The sequence below is a fragment of the Tursiops truncatus genome, chromosome 4, assembly GCF_011762595.2.
Source record: "Tursiops truncatus isolate mTurTru1 chromosome 4, mTurTru1.mat.Y, whole genome shotgun sequence".
Taxonomy (NCBI): domain Eukaryota; kingdom Metazoa; phylum Chordata; class Mammalia; order Artiodactyla; family Delphinidae; genus Tursiops; species Tursiops truncatus.
Genome location: NC_047037.1, coordinates 91,235,071 through 91,253,176, shown reverse-complemented (window position 1 = coordinate 91,253,176; position 18,106 = coordinate 91,235,071). Strand labels below are relative to the sequence as shown.

The 18,106-nt window shown below is 37.5% G+C and overlaps 1 long non-coding RNA gene across 5 annotated transcripts in view; it reads right to left on the bottom strand.

The window, feature by feature from the left end:
• Positions 1-891: 891 nt before the first annotated feature.
• Positions 892-18,106, bottom strand: part of LOC141278593 (uncharacterized) — a 148,153-nt gene continuing 130,938 nt past the window's right edge. For 4 of the 5 annotated variants that reach the window (XR_012331539.1, XR_012331536.1, XR_012331537.1 and 1 more), the window contains 2 exons: positions 6,480-6,578; positions 892-1,041 (listed from right to left, as the gene is read on the bottom strand). This is a non-coding gene — a long non-coding RNA (uncharacterized lncRNA). The remainder of the gene's footprint in view (positions 1,042-6,479; positions 6,579-18,106) is intronic. The other variant, XR_012331538.1, reaches the window with a different exon arrangement.

Genomic DNA, 18,106 nt, shown 5'->3' with positions numbered 1-18,106 from the left:
GACTCATCTCTTTCTCTTACATTTGACAGCAAATCCTATAGATTCTACCTTCAAAATACATCCAGAAACTGGTACCTTACTGCTTTCATCACCACTATACTGGTCCAATGCATTATAACTTCTTAAGTGGACTACTCTAGACTTTTCACTTGAGCAGTAGAGGGATCCAAAGCTCTAGTGCAGTTAGAATTAGACTACTACTCTATTCTCCACAGAGTGGCCACAATGAAATTATTCAAGACTCTGTCAAATCATGTCACTCTTTTACATAGAGCCTTCCAATATCCTACTATTTCATGCAGAAGAATAGCTAAAGTTCTTAGCACAATTTAAAAGGCACTACCTAATCAGAGGACTCACACCAACTCTAACCTCATGCTCTTCCACTCACTCTTTTTCTCACCCTGACCCTCCCTAACTGAACTTCTTTGCTATTTCTTAAACATACCAGGCTCTTGCCTCAGAGCCTTTGAACACAGTCTCCTCTTTTCCCAGATATCTTTATGGCTTATTCCCTCAATTCTTTCAGGTCTCTGCTCAAATGTTACTATCATTGCCATACATCATTAAAGCTTTCCTTGATTGAGAAACATAGAATAGTAACCCCTCCTTTTTTTAAAAAAAAAAACATTATCCTTTCCTTTTATCCTACTTTAATTTTCTCAAAATCATTTATTACCATATGGCATAGTATATAAAGAAATTTCTATTTGTTTATTACCTTGCCTCTATAAGAAAGAGATTTGCTTGTATTGTTCACTGCCGCATCCTTAGCACCTTGAACAGTAACTAAGTATATGGTAGACGTTTTAGGAATAAATGCATGAATGAATAATAGAATGAATGCAATTCAATTTCCAAAATCTTTAATTAGGAAATGTGCCATGTTAAGAGAAGGAGGGATTGAAGCATCTCCCCCCCCCACTTTTTCTTTTTTTCTGACCTGGATCATGGCAGAGGTGATGTGGTTTTATACTCAGGAGCAGCAACAGCATTCAGAGTCTTTGATCTTTTGTATCAGTGTCCTTGTGATAGAGGATTCTAGAGAGTGAGAGTTGTTAATCACAATTTAGTTTAGAGCCTGCTAATCTACAATTTTGCATTCACATAATTTCCTCTATTAAACCCCTTCTGCCTGAACTAACTAGAATGAATTCTGTTGTCTATTTGTAGGTGAAGTTTGAGTGTTACAGTAACTGCTTCATGAAGTGGTTACAGGTAATCAATGTTTAAAGAAATGCAAATCTTTAGTTGGCTCTGTGGCCAGGGTCCAGTTACCAGTAGAAAATCAGATATGTTCCTATGTCAGCCAGTGGTATAACAGTTATTTAAATTACCTCTTGTGTTGATCCTAGAATGAAGTCCTACTGAAGACAAGCTATCCAGATTGAATGACTGGACAGTCTGTTAATACTGGTTCAAACATAAAAGTACTGTGTGGGTGGAATGGCTAATTTTAACTATGCTGTAGAGCTTTGAATGTCTCAAAATATCATTAGAGAACCAAGGAATTCCTATGATTGATCTAAGATAATATCTTCTCTCTTATATCAGCAGAGTTGAGGTAATAAAAAAGTCAAGTCTTCTGATTTCCCAGTGTTTTATAAATGAGCCAAAGATGGCCTCTGTATATTAGCTGTATGTTGTTTATTTGTTTATAGCAGACTGACTCCTATTAGCTCAAAAGGCAATCAGCACTAATATAAAATTTTTAGATATCCATTTGTTTTAATCATAGCCCAAATAAGCATATTTTAAGCTACTGAGAGCCTCCCTGCTTTCCACACGCACGAAACTACACCCACATCGGCTAACCATAGATAAGATCCGTCAGTATAAAAGATGCCAAGCTACTGCGGCCTTTCAAAACTCTCTGACCCAGACTCCGTGTTGGGCTGTTGAATGACATTACCTAAACACACAAGCCCCCCCATCTGATCTCTCTCTCCCCTTGGAGTTCTCTTACTCTCCTATTGCTTTTATTTTTATTTTTTAAAAATTTTTACTGGAACATAGTTGTTTATAATGTTGTGTTAGTTTCAGGTATACAGCAAAGTGAATCAGTTATACATATACATATATCCACTCTTTTTTTAGATTCTTTTCCCATATAGGGTATTCTTGAACAACAAAAAAGTTATTCTATCCCAAATGCCAATAGGACATATGTTGAGAAACACTGCCATAGAGCTATAGGCTCTATAAGCATGTGGTCTGCAATTTAAGTATCATTGGTGATAGTTTTATCAAATGTTTTGCCATAGCATGAGTCACCAGTGTTCCAGTCTGCAGTATCCTCACAACTGTTGCCTGACTGCCAATGCCTTCCATTACTGGTTTTATTTCAGTAGCACCTCACATTTAGGTACAAATTATGTGTTAGGATATCAGTCCAGCTGCTGCATTAGTAATCCCAAAATGATGATGGTTTAGATTAGACAAATTTATTTATAATGTCCAAGCTGGTAGTTCTGCTTGAAGACATCAAGGGCCTCCACTTCTATCTTGTAACTCTATTTTTTTTTATTGGAGTATAGCTGGTCAGTTTCTGCTGTACAGCAAAGTGAATTAGTCAGAGCACGGAGCACTGAGTTCCCTGTACTGTACAGTAGGTTCTCATTAGTTATCTATTTTATACATAGTATCCGTAGTGTATGTGTATGTCAATCTCAATCTCCCAGTTCATCCCACCGCCCCCCTTTCCCCCTTGGTATCCATACGTTTGTTCTCTACCTCTGTGTCTCTATTTCTGCTTTGCAAATAAGATCATACATATCATTTTTCTAGATTCCACATATATGCGTTAATATACGATATTTGTTTTTCTCTTTCTGACTTAACTCTGTATAACAGTCTCTAGGTCCATTCACGTCTCTGCAAATGACACAATTTCATTCCTTTTTATGGCTGAGTAATATTCCATTGTATATATGTACCACATCTTCTTTATCTATTCCTCTGTTGATGGACATTTAGGTTGCTTCCATGTCCTGGCTATTGTAAATAGTGCTGCAGTGAACACTGCGATGAATGTATCTTTTTTTTTTCTTTTTAAACACCTTTATTGGAGTATAATTGCTTTACAATGTTGTGTTAGTTTCTGCTGTATAACAAAGTAAATCAGCTATATGCATACATATATCTTCATATCACCTCCCTCTTGCATCTCCCTCCCACCTTCCCTATCCCACCCCTCTAGGCAGTCGCAAAGCACTGAGCTGCCTCCCTGTACTATGCAGCTGCTTCCCACTAGCTATCTATTTTACATTTGGTAGTATATATATGTCAATGCTACTCTCTCACTTTGTCCCAACTTACCCTTCCCCCTCTACATGTCCTCAAGTCCATTCTCTAAGTCTGCATCTTTATTCCTGTCCTGCCCCTAGGTTCGTCAGAACCATTTTTTTTTTTTAGATTCCATATATATGTGTTAGCATACAGTATTTGTTTTTCTCTTTCTAACTTACTTCACTCTGTGTGACAGACTCTAGGTCCATCCACCTCACTACAAATAACTCAATTTTGTTTCTTTTTATGGCTGAGTAATATTCCATTGTATATATGTGCTACATCTTCTTTATCCATTCATCTGTTGATGGACAGTTAGGTTGCTTCCATGTCCTGGCTATTGTAAATAGAGCTGCAGTGAACATTGTGGTACATGTCTCTTTTTGAATTATGGTTTTCTCAGGGTATATGCCCAGTAGTGGGATTGCTGGATCATATGGTAGTTCTATTTTTAGTTTTTTAAGGACCCTCCATACTATTCTCCATAGTGGCTGTATTTTACATTCCCATCAACAGCATAATAATTACCCTCCTACTTCTGAGTAGTGGTCCCTGGGTCATAGCCTTTGTATGATTTAATGCAGTGAGGGACTCCTACATTCACATCTGGCCATTATCAAAAAATCTAAAAACAATAAATGCTTGAAAAGGTGTGGTGAAAAGGGAACCCTCCTGCACTGTTGGTGGGAGTGTTTTGTAGTTTTGATTTGCATTTCTCTAATAACTAGTGATTTTGAGCAGCTTTTCATGTGCCTCTTGGCCATTTGTATGTCTTCCTTGGTGAAATGTCTATTTAGGTCTTCTGCCCCATTTTTTAATTGGATTGTTTGTTTTTTTGATACTGAGTTCCATGAGCTGTTTGTATATTTTAGAGATTAATCCTTTGTCTGTTGTTTCATTTGCAAATATTTTCTCCCATTCTGAGGGTTGCCTTTTTGTCTTGTTTATGGTTTCCTTTGCTGTGCAAAAGCTTTTAAGTTTAATTAAGTCCCATTTGTTTATTTTTGGTTTTATTTCCATTACTCTAGGAGGTGGGTCAAAAAAGATCTTGCTGTGGTTTATGTCAAAGAGTGTTTTTCCTCTAAGAGTTTTATAGTGTCTGGTCTTACATCTAGGTCTTTAATCAATTTGGAGTTTATTTTTGTGTATGGTGTTAGGTAGTGATCTCATTTCATTCTTTTACATGTAGCTGTCCAGTTGTAGTGAGGTAGATGGACCTAGAGTCTGTCATACAGAGTGTAGTAAGTCAGAAAGAGAAAAACAAATACTGTATGCTAACACATATATATGGAATCTAAAAAAAAAAAAAATGGTACTGATGAACGTAGTTGCAGGGCAGGAATAAAGATGCAGACATAGAGAAGGGACTTGAGGACATGGGTTGGGAGGGAAAAGCTGGGGCGAAGTGAGAGTAGCATCGGCATATATACAATATCAAATGTAAAATAGTTAGCTTGTGGGAAGTAGCAGCGAAGCACAGGGAGATCAGCTCGGTGTTTTGCGATGACCTAGAGGAGTGGGATAGGGAGGGTGGGAGGGAGGCTTAAGAGGGAGGGGATATGGGGACAAAGGTATGCATATGGCTGACTCACTTTGGTGTACAACAGAAAACTAACACAGTATTGTGAAGCAATTATACTCTAATAAAGATCTATTTTTAAAAAATATGTCTACTTCCATTCTTTGCCTCAAGGCCTATAAATGGAGTCAGGTTGCAAAATTCCCCTGGGAGCCAATTAAAAAGTAAACCAGGAAAAATAAGGTTTTCACATCAAAATAATTGCAATATTGTGTTAACGTGTAAAAGAAAAATCTGAGGAATGGACTCTCAGATTCTAGACAAGGATGGCAAAGATATCATTTTAAGATAGGCTTGACATTGTTAATATGGGTTTATATGACTAGAGATTTTTAAACTATTTCTTGATTTAGAGTTCCAGTCTGAGCACCTGGGAGTGCTTTTAAATGGTTTCTCAGTGAGTTGATTAAAACCTGGATTCAATATTGGTCTATCATTAATGAATTTGGGATGTCAGAATTTCCTTAGTATAATGTAGGAAAAAAATCCAAAGTCTTAGGGAAATAAGACTGCTGAAATGGATTATTTTTTTTATAGGCAACTGGCTCAATCACCCCTTAATTCTGTCTTCACCACAGAATTGAGAATTATGTCAGTGTAGAAAAGTACATTAGCCAAAGACCTGTAGTGTCTGTTCTCTGTAGGCCATGTATGAAAATGGGAAATGGTGACACTGAAACAGACTCTCTGATATCAGTGGGGTTATGAAATCCCTGGGTGACAGAGGCAAAGAAGCAGCACCTAATGAAAAGGGATAAGATTGTAATAGTTATTCTGTTAGGCAGCAGAGCCAAGGTAATTGACAGCAGAGCCAAGGTGGTAATAAAAGTGCTTTGATCTGAAGTTATCTTTGGTGGTAACTAATTGTACATGGCATTTCTAGAACTGAAACAGAGTAGTCCATTCATTCCCCACTTGATCTGCTTTACCAGAGGGGAGCAAAATTTATCTATGTTAGGAAGGTCAAAGTGGAAAGCTTTGCAACTGGAGAGATTGTCAGAAATACAGGTCTATGGTGGTGTATGAACAGAGAAGAATTTCTTTGGTCAGATGGGCAGGGACATAGAGAGAAGGTTATAAATTTGGTGACAAGGCGCTATGGGGAGGAGATATGTGAATGGATCTATTGAAATGGGACCAGAATGGAAGATTATTTGTTTTCCATATAAATTATCATTAATGGCCCCCTCTTCTAAGCACTGTCATTCAGGTTGACCATATGATCCACACTGTGGTGTCACTGTCTTTCTTCAACCATTCCAGTTCATGCCCACTGGACTCATGAACACAGTGGACATAATATTAGGGACTCAATATTTCCTCCCACTGAAATTTTTATCTGACTACTGAGATTGTGCTGTACTAAGTATAGCATTAAGAGAGAACAGTGGTGAGCCCCTGATATAGCAGTATATTGAAGGGAACCAACCAGCCACCCGGGGGCAGGTGAACCTGTTCATTATATAAAGGGTAGACTTTTTTCATCCTGGAACTGACTCATATTATGCAAATGGCTGGAACTACTAAATAGATCTATTGAAAACTAAAAAGCATTCAATAAATTACTACATGAGAATAATTCATATCATATTACATGCATCTATGCCATTACCTTATTATCAAACCAAGGCCTAAATACAGGTTAAAAGTTGCTTGAAGCATTGGAAATTCTTGCTGAGGACTATCCTTTCATTCTTAACAAAGTTGGTATCTGTAATAGAATAGTGTTGGTTGTGCTACCATAAAACACAACATTGTATCTCAGTGTCTTAAAATAATAAAGGTTTATTTCTTGCCCATGCTACTTGACAGTGGTACGTGGCCAGGTGCTTATCACGGATACTAAGGTAGACAGTCTAACAGTCAACATTTTGAATCTCGCCTGTTGTGTCAGAGGGAAAAAACCACTCTGAAGAGTCTCACTGTAGCCCAGAAGTAATACTTCACTTCTGCTCACTCTTCATTTGCCAGACTAGTTACATAGCCCCAGACAACCATAAACAGTTAGGAAGTGCAATCCTACAATAAACCTGGGGCAAGGAGGACTGGAACAGTGCTGCTGACTACCAAAGTGTCTGTTCAAGAATTCTGTCAAACTTTTCTTAAGGCATTAATACTATTCTGGGAAGGTATATAACAGATAGCTTTCGAATTCTGAAGACTGGCCAATTCATTTCTCTTATATTCTTCTAAGGATTTTATTGGAGCTATGCTGCCTTACTTGATTTTCCGTATTTTTCCTTTTTCTCCATTTCCCCTTTTCTCCTTTGTCTTGAGTGGGCATTACAAGAATAACAAATTGTGTGTGAAAACATAGGCTGGCTCAGTATAGGTAAAGGAAATGTTTGTTGGGAAAAGGTCAAGGGCTTAAAGAAGACGATTCTGCAATGTACTCTGTTGGCCTATGAATAGCATTGCCTAAACTCTAATTTGAGTCTAGGTAACTCAAAGTGCTTCAAGAATAATGAATTAGAAGATGTGGAAATAGTGTGACTCTGGAGGAAAATGTGGCCTCCATTATCCACTTAGTGATAGTTCAAACAGAGATGTGGATATTAGACCTTGGCTTTGCAAATTGCATTATGAAATGGTACCTGGGCCACCTCAGTTATTTCAAAGTGCCATGGATCTCTTTGCTTCCATCTGACATCCAGATGGACAGGAAGGGCTGTGCAGATAGGGTGGTAAATAAGGATTATTTTATAGTCTGTTTCTTGTGGAAGTGAAGAAGGGGACAGACACCTAAGGATACAATCCTGCCATAGATGCCAGAATATCTAGATACACTGAAGCAAGATAGATTGATCACATTTTACATAAACATAAATTCACTAATATTAAGGTTCCAATTAATATTATTGTTTAAAAAGACTTCAACTTAACATTATATTTAATTGATGACTTAACTGGTGTTTGTTACATGCATAGCACAATGCAATGGTCAAACACATTTTAGCTTCAGGTGGAAGTTCTCCATGAACTTCATCAACTCTAAGAACTACAGAGAAGTGCCACAAAAGTGATCACCATGTTGGAGAATTGCATTTACTGAATAAATTTAACAAAGATAAAGACCAGATACATGCTTTCACTTCTAAGAAAAGAACAATGGGAATTAAAAGAGGAATGCAAAGCTATACACGGGGCAGATTTGAAGTGAACATGATTTTCCAAAAGATCTTAAAAGCAATGAATTCTACATGGTTAAAATGGGTTATTTCCCCCTGAATGAGTACACTGAATGGATCATGAATCCCCAGACCCTGTTGTGACTCAATCACACACTTTTTGACTTACATAGTATTCTCATCTGATGAACTCAGAGCACATCTATTTTATTAATGTTTGTTCACAATATTCACAAGAATCACAAAGGGGGAGAGCCAACCATGGAAAGATCCAAAAGAAGAACATTCTAGAGAGGGCAGACAGCAGAAACAAGAAGAACTACAATCCTGCAGCCTGTGGAACAAAAACCACATTCACAGAAAGATAAACAAGATGAAAAGACAGAGGGCTATGTACCAAATGAAGGAAGAACATAAAACCCCAGAAAAACAACTAAATGAAGTGAAGAGAAGTGATCTTCCAGAGAAAGAATTCAGAATAATGATAGTGAGGATGATCCAGGACCTCGGAAAAAGAATGGAGGCAAAGATCGAGAAGATGCAAGAAATGTTCAACAGAGACCTAGAAGAAATAAAGAACAAACAGAGATGAACAATACAATAACTGAAATGAAAACTACACTAGAAGGAATCGATAGCAGAATAACTGAGGCAGAAGACCGGACAAGTGACCTGGAAGACAGAATGGTGGAATTCACTGCTGCAGAACAGAATCAAGAAAAAAGAATGAAAAGAAATGAAGACAACCTAAGAGACCTCTGGGACAACATTAAATGCAAAAACATTTGCCTTACAGGGGTCCCAGAAGGAGAAGAGAGAGAGAAAGTACCCGAGAAAATATTTGAAGAGATTATAGTTGAAAACTTCCCTAACATGGGAAAGGAAATACCACCCAAGTCCAGGAAGCACAGAGAGTCCCAGGCAGCATAAACCCAAGGAGAAACATGCTGAGACACATAGTAATCAAATCGGCAAAAATTAAAGACAAAGAAAAATTATTGAAAGCAGCAGGGGAAAAACGACAAATAACATACAAGGGAACTCCCATAAGGTTAACAGCTGATCTCAGCAGAAACTCTACAAGCCAGAAGGGAGTGGCATGATATACTTAAAGTGATGAAAGGGAAGAACGTACAATCAAGATTACTCTACACGGCAAGGATCTCATTCGGATTCGATGGAGAAATCAAAAGCTTTACAGACAAGCAAAAGCTAAGAGAATTCAGCACCACCCAAACAGCTCTACAACAAATGCTAAAGGAACTTCTCTAAGTGGGAAACACAAGAGAAGAAAAGGATCTACAAAAACAAACCCAAAACAATTAAGAAAATGGTCATAGGAACATACATATTGATAATTACCTTTAAACGTGAATGGATTAAATGCTCCAACCAAAAGAAACAGGTTCGCTGAATGGATACAAAAACAAGACCCATCTACATGCTGTCTAGAAGAGACCCACTTCAGACCTAGGGACACATACAGACTGAAAGTGATGGGATGGAAAAAGATATTCCATGCAAATGGAAATCAAAAGAAAGCTGGAGTAGCAATACTCATATCAGATAAAATAGACTTTAAAATAAAGAATGTTAAAAGAGACAAGGAAGAACGCTACATAATGATCAAGGAATCAATCCAAGAAGAAGACATAACAATTATAAATACATATGCACCCAGCATAGGAGCACCTCAATACATAAGACACCTGCTAACAGCTATAAAAGAGGAAATCGACAGTAACACAATAATAGTGGGGGACTTTAACACCTCACTTAAACCAATGGACAGATCGTCCAAAATGAAAATAAATAAGGAAAGAGAAGCTTTAAATGACACAATAGACCAGATAGATTTAATTGATATTTATAGGACATTCCATCCAAAAACAGCAGATTACACTTTCTTCTCAAGTGCGCACAGAACATTCTCCAGGATAGATCACATCTTGGGTCACATATCAAGCCTCAGTAAATTTAAGAAAACTGAAATCATATCAAGCATCTTTTCTGACGACCACACTATGAGATTTGAAGTGAATTACAGGGAAAAAACGTAAAAAACACAAACACATGGAGGCTAAACAATACATTACTAAATAACAAAGAGATCACTGAAGAAATCTAAGACGAAATCAAAAAACACCTAGAGACAAATGACAATGAAAAGAAAATGATCCAAAACCTATGGGATGCAGCAAAAGCAGTTCTAAGAGCAAAGTTTATAACTATACAAGCCTATGTCAAGAAACAAGAAAAATCTCAAATAAACAATCTAACCTTATACATAAGGGAACTACAGAAAGAAGAACAAACAAAACCCAAAGTTAGCAGAAGGTAAGAAATCATAAAGATCAGAGCAGAAATAAATGACATAGAAACAAAGAAAACAATAGCAAAGATCAACAAAACTAAAAGCTGGTTCTTTGAGAAGATAAACAAAATTGATAAACCATTAGCCAGACTCATCAAGAAAAAGAGGGAGAGGACTCAAATCAATAAAATTAGAAATGAAAAAGGAGAAGTTACAACAGACAACACAGAAATACAAAGCATCCTAAGAGACTACTACAAGCAACTCTATGCCAATAAAATGGACAACCTGGAAGAAATGGACAAATTCTTAGAAAGGTATAACCTTCCAAGACTGAACCAGGAAGAAATAGAAAATATGAACAGACCAATCACAAGTAATGAAATTGAAACTGTGATTAAAAATCTTCCAACAAACAAAATCCAGGACCAGATGGCTTCACAGGTGAATTCTATCAAACATTTAGAGAAGAGCTAACACCCATCCTTCTCAAACTCTTCCAAAAAACTTCAGAGGAAGGAACACTCCCAAACTCATTCTATGAGGCCACCATCACCCTGATACCAAAACCAGACAAAGATACTACAAAAATAGAAAGTTACAGACCTATATCACTAATGAATATAGATGCAAAAATCCTCAACAAAATACTAGCAAACAGAATCCAAAAACACATTAAAAGGATCATACACCATGATCAAGTGGGATTTATCCCAGGGATGCAAGGATTCTTCAATATACACAAATCAATCAATGTGATGCACCATAGTAACAAATTGAAGAATAAAAAGCATATGATATTCTCAATAGATGCAGAAAAAGCTTTGGAGAAAATTCAACACCAATTTATGACAAAAACTCTCCATAAAGGGCCCAGAGGGAACCTACCTCAACATAATAAAGGTCATATATGACAAACCCACAGCAAACATCATTCTCAATGGTTAAAAACTGAAAGCATTTCCTCTAAGATCAGGAACGAAACAAGGATGTCCACTCTTGCCACTGTTATTCAACATAGTTTTGGAAGTCCTAGCCACAGCAATCAGAGAAGAAAAAGAAATAAAAGGAATACAAATTGGAAAAGAAGAAGTAAAACTGTCACTGTTTGCAGATGACATGATACTATACATAGAGAATCCTAAAAATGCCACCAGAAAACTACTAGAGCTAATCAATGAATTTGGTAAAGTTGCAGGATACAAAATTAATGCATAGAAATCTCTTGCATTCCTATACACTAATGATGAAAATCTGAAAGAGAAATTAAGGAAACACTCCCATTTACCATTGCAACAAAAAGAATAAAATACCTAGGAATAAACCTACCTAGGGAGACAAAAGACCTGTATGCAGAAAACTATAAGACACTGTTGAAAGGAATTAAAGATGATACCAACAGATGGAGAGATATACCATGTTCTTGGATTGGAAGAATCAATACTGTGAAAATGACTATGCTACCCAAGACAATCTACAGATTGAATGCAATCCCTATCAAATTACCAGTGGCATTTTTTATGGAACTAGAACAAAAATTCTTAAAATGTGTGTGGAGACACAAAAGACCCCAAATAGCCAAAGCAGTCTTGAAGGTAAAAAACGGAGCTGGAGGAATCAGACTCCCTGACTTCAGACTATACTATAAAGTTATAGTAATCAAGACAATATGGTACTGGCACAAAAACAGAAACATAGATCAATGGAATAGGATACAAAGCCCAGAGATAAACCCACTCACCTATGGTCAATTAATCTATGACAAAGGAGGCAAGGATATACAACGGAGAAAAGACAGTCTCTTCAATAAGTGGTGCTGGGAAAACTGGACAGCTACATGGAAAAGAATGAAATTAGAACACTTCCTAACACCATACACAAAAATAAACTCAAAATGGATTAGAGATCTAAATGTAAGACCAGACACTATAAAACTCTTAAAGGAAAACATAGAAGGAACACTCTTTGACATAAATCACAGCAAGATCTTTTTTGATCCACCTCCTAGAGTAATGAAAATAAAAACAAAAATAAACAAATGGGACCTCAATCTTCAAAGTTTTTACATAGCAAAGGTAACCATAAACAAGACAAAAAGACAACCCTCAGAATGGGAGAAAATATTTGCAAACGAATCAACGGACAAAGGATTAACCTCCAAATATATAAACAGCTCATGCAGCTCAATATTAAAAAAACAAACAACCCAGTCCAAAAATGGGCAGAAGACGTAAATAGACATTTCTCCAAAGCAGACATACAGATGGCCAAGAAGCACGTGAAAAGCTGCTCAATATCACTAATTATTAGAGAAATGCAAATCAAAACTACAATGAGGTATCACCTCACACCAGTTAGAATGGGCATCATCAGAGAATCTACAAACGACAAATGCTGGAGTGGGTGTGGAGACAAGGGAACCCTCTTGCACTCTTGGTGGGAATGTAAATTGATACAGCCACTATGGAGAACAGTATGGACATTCCTTAAAAAACTAAAAATAGAATTACCATATGATCCAGCAATCCCACTACTGGGCATATACCCTGAGAAAACCATAATTCAAAAAGACACATGCACCCCAAATGTTCATTGCAGCAGTATTTACAGTAGCCAGGTCATGGAAGCAACCTAAATGCCCATCTACAGACAAATGGATAAAGAAGATGTGGTACATATATACAATGGAATATTACTCAGACATAAAAAGGAATGAAATTGGGTCATTTGTTGAGACATGGATGGATCTAGAGACTGTCATACAGAGTAAAGTAAGTCAGAAAGAGAAAAACAAATATCATATATTAACGCATATATGTGGAACCTAGAAAAATGGTACAGATGAACCAGTTTGCAGGGCAGAAATTGAGACACAGATGTAGAGAACAAACATATGGACACCAAGCGGGGAAAGTGGGGATGGGGTGGTGGTGGTGTGATGAATTGGGCAATTGGGATTGTCATGTATACACTGATGTTTATGAAATGGATAACTAAGAAGAACCTGCTGTATGAAAAAATAAAATAAAATTCAAAAAAAAATCACAAAGGGGGAAATCTAATCTTCAAGTTAAAGACAGACAAACTAAAACTAGGTTAGAATTAGTGACATGCCCAAGGTCATGTAACTACCACCTGAACTTGAAGTAGAATTTACTTGTCTTCTTCCCAACCAGCACTGTTTCTCTAGATCACACTGTCCATGCAGTTCTCAAGTGTCTCACATTGTTGATAAACTGGAATAATGCTGAATCCCATATAATTATGCTATCCAAGCAAGATTTAATGTCTGTGTGATACCTGTCCCTCAAGAGATGGGACAGATGTGTTATTATCATTCATTAGCAAATTACTAAGCAGCAACTCAAAAAGAGTATAACTCTAAATGCCATACTGTGGAATTGATATTGTGAATTCTGTATTACAATTTTCACTTTCTCCTTCCCAACAGCTAACTGACGTGAGGAGGAAACTAGCTGCCAGAACAGTCTGTAAGCTGAGTACAACAACAATTCTAATGCAAAACAGTCTGAAATTAAAATTGACTTTTAAAGTCAAACTAACACTTAAGCCAATAAGGAAAAATGACTTCTAATTAGTGTTTTTTATAGTGTACACTGAACATGGTTCTCTTTATGAAAGTAGGTCAGATTCCCTTGCTAGGCTCTGAATTGCTTTTATCAAAAGCTACCTGTTTGATAACGAGAAATAGTAGTATTTGAAACTTCATCCATATTAAGTCACAGGAATGAACTCAGTGAGTGGCCTGACATTTCCTGGAGAGTGCCTGATAATCAGATAATATGTGTGGACGCATTTGAATAGGTTTTAAGATAAGAGTAGTGTGATTATGCAGTCACGCGAATTATAGTTAGAAAATGTATGAAATTCCACCATTCAATGATGGTCTTTGTTCAGTGACAAAAATCATTAAACTTGTAATGGATTATAAGGAATCTATACGGCAATAAGGCATTTGTTATTACAAATGTAAATCCAAGCTTCAGCTCATGTCAGATGTATAATGGTGTACAAATAAATATTTTATGATGACTATGCCATTAAAAACTAGCAGTTGATGTTTCAGAATATGGGTGACCTTACTAAGGCTGTAGAAGTAAGTTTAAATTAGTAAACTTTAAGCTTAAAACTAGGAATTTCACATATTCATAAAAAGATTAAAAATTATCCATGCCATTCTAATGGCAGAAAAACATATGAAAGGTGACATGGTGAAACAGAAAGAATACAAAATAGAAGACAGGAAACCTGAATTCTAGCTGGGCTGGACACTTGACCTTGGATTTTAATTATCATCCACATTTTCCTCATCTGTAAAATGATGATAATGAGTATAACAATTGTAAGTGAAAGTTATAAATGTATAAAATGCTAAGCAAACACAAAACGTGATTATATTAGTAAAATTTACATATGCTAATGGAACATTAGCATGTAGTCTTATGATTATCTAGGTAAATGTTTATTTTTATTTATTTTTAATTACAATTACATTGCTTTACCTATTTTTGAAAACATTCTCCAAAAGAAACAGTTTTCCAATAGTTGATGCATTTATAGCCACATAATTCGAAAGATATGGTTTGAAAGATATGCTTGTGTATGAGTTAGTCGTACTCACCTACATTTTCCATACAGGATAATGAGGTGTTACTATAAGCACAAGTACCAGCAAACTCTGCCCAACATATCAGTTTGCTGTTCGGTGAAAAACACTATCTGGCACAGGTAAACTTTTGCATTTCTTATACACAGCATCTTACAGTACTATGGGAATGTGGGACTGGTGTTTAGTAAATTGTTCGCAATACGTGTTTTAAAATTTTCAATTATAAATAAAAGTTTCTGATTGATGAAGCATGAGTATGCAGTCATGTGATTTATGGGGCATGTCACTTATTCATATATCTGGAAGTGACTGATTTATTCATCCAAGGAGTTTTTTCCAAGTCATGCAACTGCTTTGAGACCATGACTGATTTATATTCTCAGGAAATGGTGACTGGTTCATGCACTTGATTTATAAGATGCACTACTGACTTACAAATCCTCCAGCTGAAGTAGAAGTCAGTGATTTTTTTTGTTTTTTTTTTTAAGATGTTGGGGGTAGGAGTTTATTAATTAATTAATTTATTTTTGCTGTGTTGGGTCTTCGTTTCTGTGCGAGGGCTTTCTCTAGTTGTGGCAAGCGGGGGCCCCTCTTCATCGCGGTGCGTGGGCCTCTCACTATCGCAGCCTCTCTTGTTGCAGAGCATAGGCTCCAGACGTGCAGGCCCAGTAGTTGTGGCTCATGGGCCTAGTTGCTCTGCGGCATGTGGGATCTTCCCAGACCAGGGTTCGAACCCGTGTCCCCTGCATTGGCAGGCAGATTCTCAACCACTGCGCCACCAGGGAAGCCCAAGTCAGTGTTTTATACCTGGGATATAAATATCTGTTTTATTAATTAGATTGATTTTACTTATTTGTGTACACAGACTTTAAATTTTAGCTATAGTCTTGCTCTAAATCCCTTTGATTCTATAACGGGTCTCTTCTCTAAAATACAGATTGTGTAATTACAATTCGGTTTATGGAAACATCTATTGCATGCTGCGCTACATTCTTTCAGAACTACATTCTTTCTCTGACCAAGATGTATTCTTTGCCTATTTCTTTTTGCTTTTAGAGCCAAATACACAAGTCTTTACTTGTTTTGCCTGTCATCACTTATTCTCTGTTCTCGTCAGTTTTCAAATATACTTAGAATCACAGCTGGCACTTTGGGGCCTTAGCTGCCCCTTCAGGAGCCAAAGGCTGGCTTCATGGTGGCCTTGTGAATGCTACTGATTCATGATAGCTTGTCTCATGAGGGGAGTGGTACCAGTCCCGGGGAGACACATGACCGGCAACTAGTGCAGAGCAAGCTGAAAATGGATGGGTCGGGGACAGAGGAAAGTGACCTTGCTGCAGACACTCACCTTGAAGAGGGCACCAGGGGTCGGGGTCAAGAGTTTAAAAGCACCTCGGTCTGAATTTTGCTTCCAAAATTCTTGGACCTGAAGACATCTAAACTCATGACTAAGGCACAGGGTATATAGCAACTTAGAATTCATATGGTGATCAAATGATTGGAAGCCAGGTGTTGATGATTCTGAGAAATAATAATAGTGGCTAATATTTATTGAGTGCTTATTGTATTCCAGATACTGTTCTAAGGGCTTTACATATATAAACTCAATCATCACAACAATCATTTGACGCAGACACTAACAACACCTTTTTCAGAGAGGGACAGAGACCCAAATATGTTACATATCCTACCCAAGTTCAAACAAAGAGAAAGCGAAAGAGCCAGGAATTCAATGCACCCTGCTCTCTACTACCTCTCCTAAGAACAGAGAAGTTAGGAAGTTGGCCTCAGACCCAGAAAAGAGAGGTTGAAAGCAATAATAATGTGAGAATTTCAGAATATCAGAATTTCAGCAAAGTGTACTGCTATTGAAGGTGGAGGCTAATTCTTTTTGGGGGGTGGTGGTGAAGAGCTTGAATTGTGCTCAAGATAACCTATCGGAACTAAGGAAAAGAACTGCAGGCTGCTATCCAAGATGTGGGAAATTGGAGGCAGGCTAGAGAAGCACGTGGGTGTCAGAGTGCATTCAGAAGATCACTCTGTCCTGTGGTGAAGAGGACCAAGTACTGTGCCCGGAATAAAATTGACTCAGTGACACTTTATTAAATAAACACTGTTGAAAGGAAAAGACTTGGGAGAGACACTATAATCTATTTCATGAAATTTGTGAATGTGGGCTACTTGTTTACCTATGAATTGGCTGAGAAGCTAGAGAAGGTAGGTGAGTTAGGGCAGATGTTTACCACAGACTATTTTAAAAATACACATTTTATAATGTCCTTGTCATAAACTCATTGTATAAATGTTAGCTTTTTAAATCATTTGAATTATAAAAGCAATTCACTTCTATGGTTAAAATAAGTGTCAATGTTTAAAGACAGAACTTTCCTCTTCCCACCATAGAATAGCCATGCTTGCACTTAACTTCTCATCATGAACAATGAGAAGACTGTACAAACGATATGAAACATCTGATTTCAGACACTGGACACCAGGGAGAACAGATCTGTGGCCACTGTGAGAAGGAAACTGCACCTGAGGTGAACTTCCTGTCAGAAGGCTCTTTCTAGATCTCAAGCAAAGCTCAGTGGTCCTGGGGAATTGAAGAGACACAGACTGCAGGCAGTGGGACAGGTGACCTGAATTTGCAGGCCACATTACAAGACAGGAAGGAGTTAGAGAAAGAATTCTGGAAATCTGCATAGGAAACATCTTGAATCTTTGCCTGAATTCTAATCTGTACGTGTGTAGGGTGTTGCTTACCATCTATAACCAAAACCAAAACCGAATAAATCAAAGTCAAGAACAGAAGAACATGAGGTCAGTGGTGGTCTCCTTAATTAAGAGTCACGATTCTTCACTTCGTTCTACACCTAAGCCAGTGTTCAGATCCAGAACCCACTGGCTGGGTCTCTAGGAGGAAGGACCCTGCTGGACCATGGCAAATACATACGAGCACAATTCCCTCAATCCTTCCCCAACAGAGCCTATGGCCATTTACCTGGGTCCATGTCTGCTCTGGGGAGGATTATTGGACACGGAGTTGACTTTGATACCCAGAGATTAAAAGCACCATCACTGTACCCCTTCAGAGTGGGGACCTATGGGAGCCAGGTAGTAAGCAGAGTTCTGACAAGTCCAGCTCACAGTGGGTCCCCTGCAGTTAT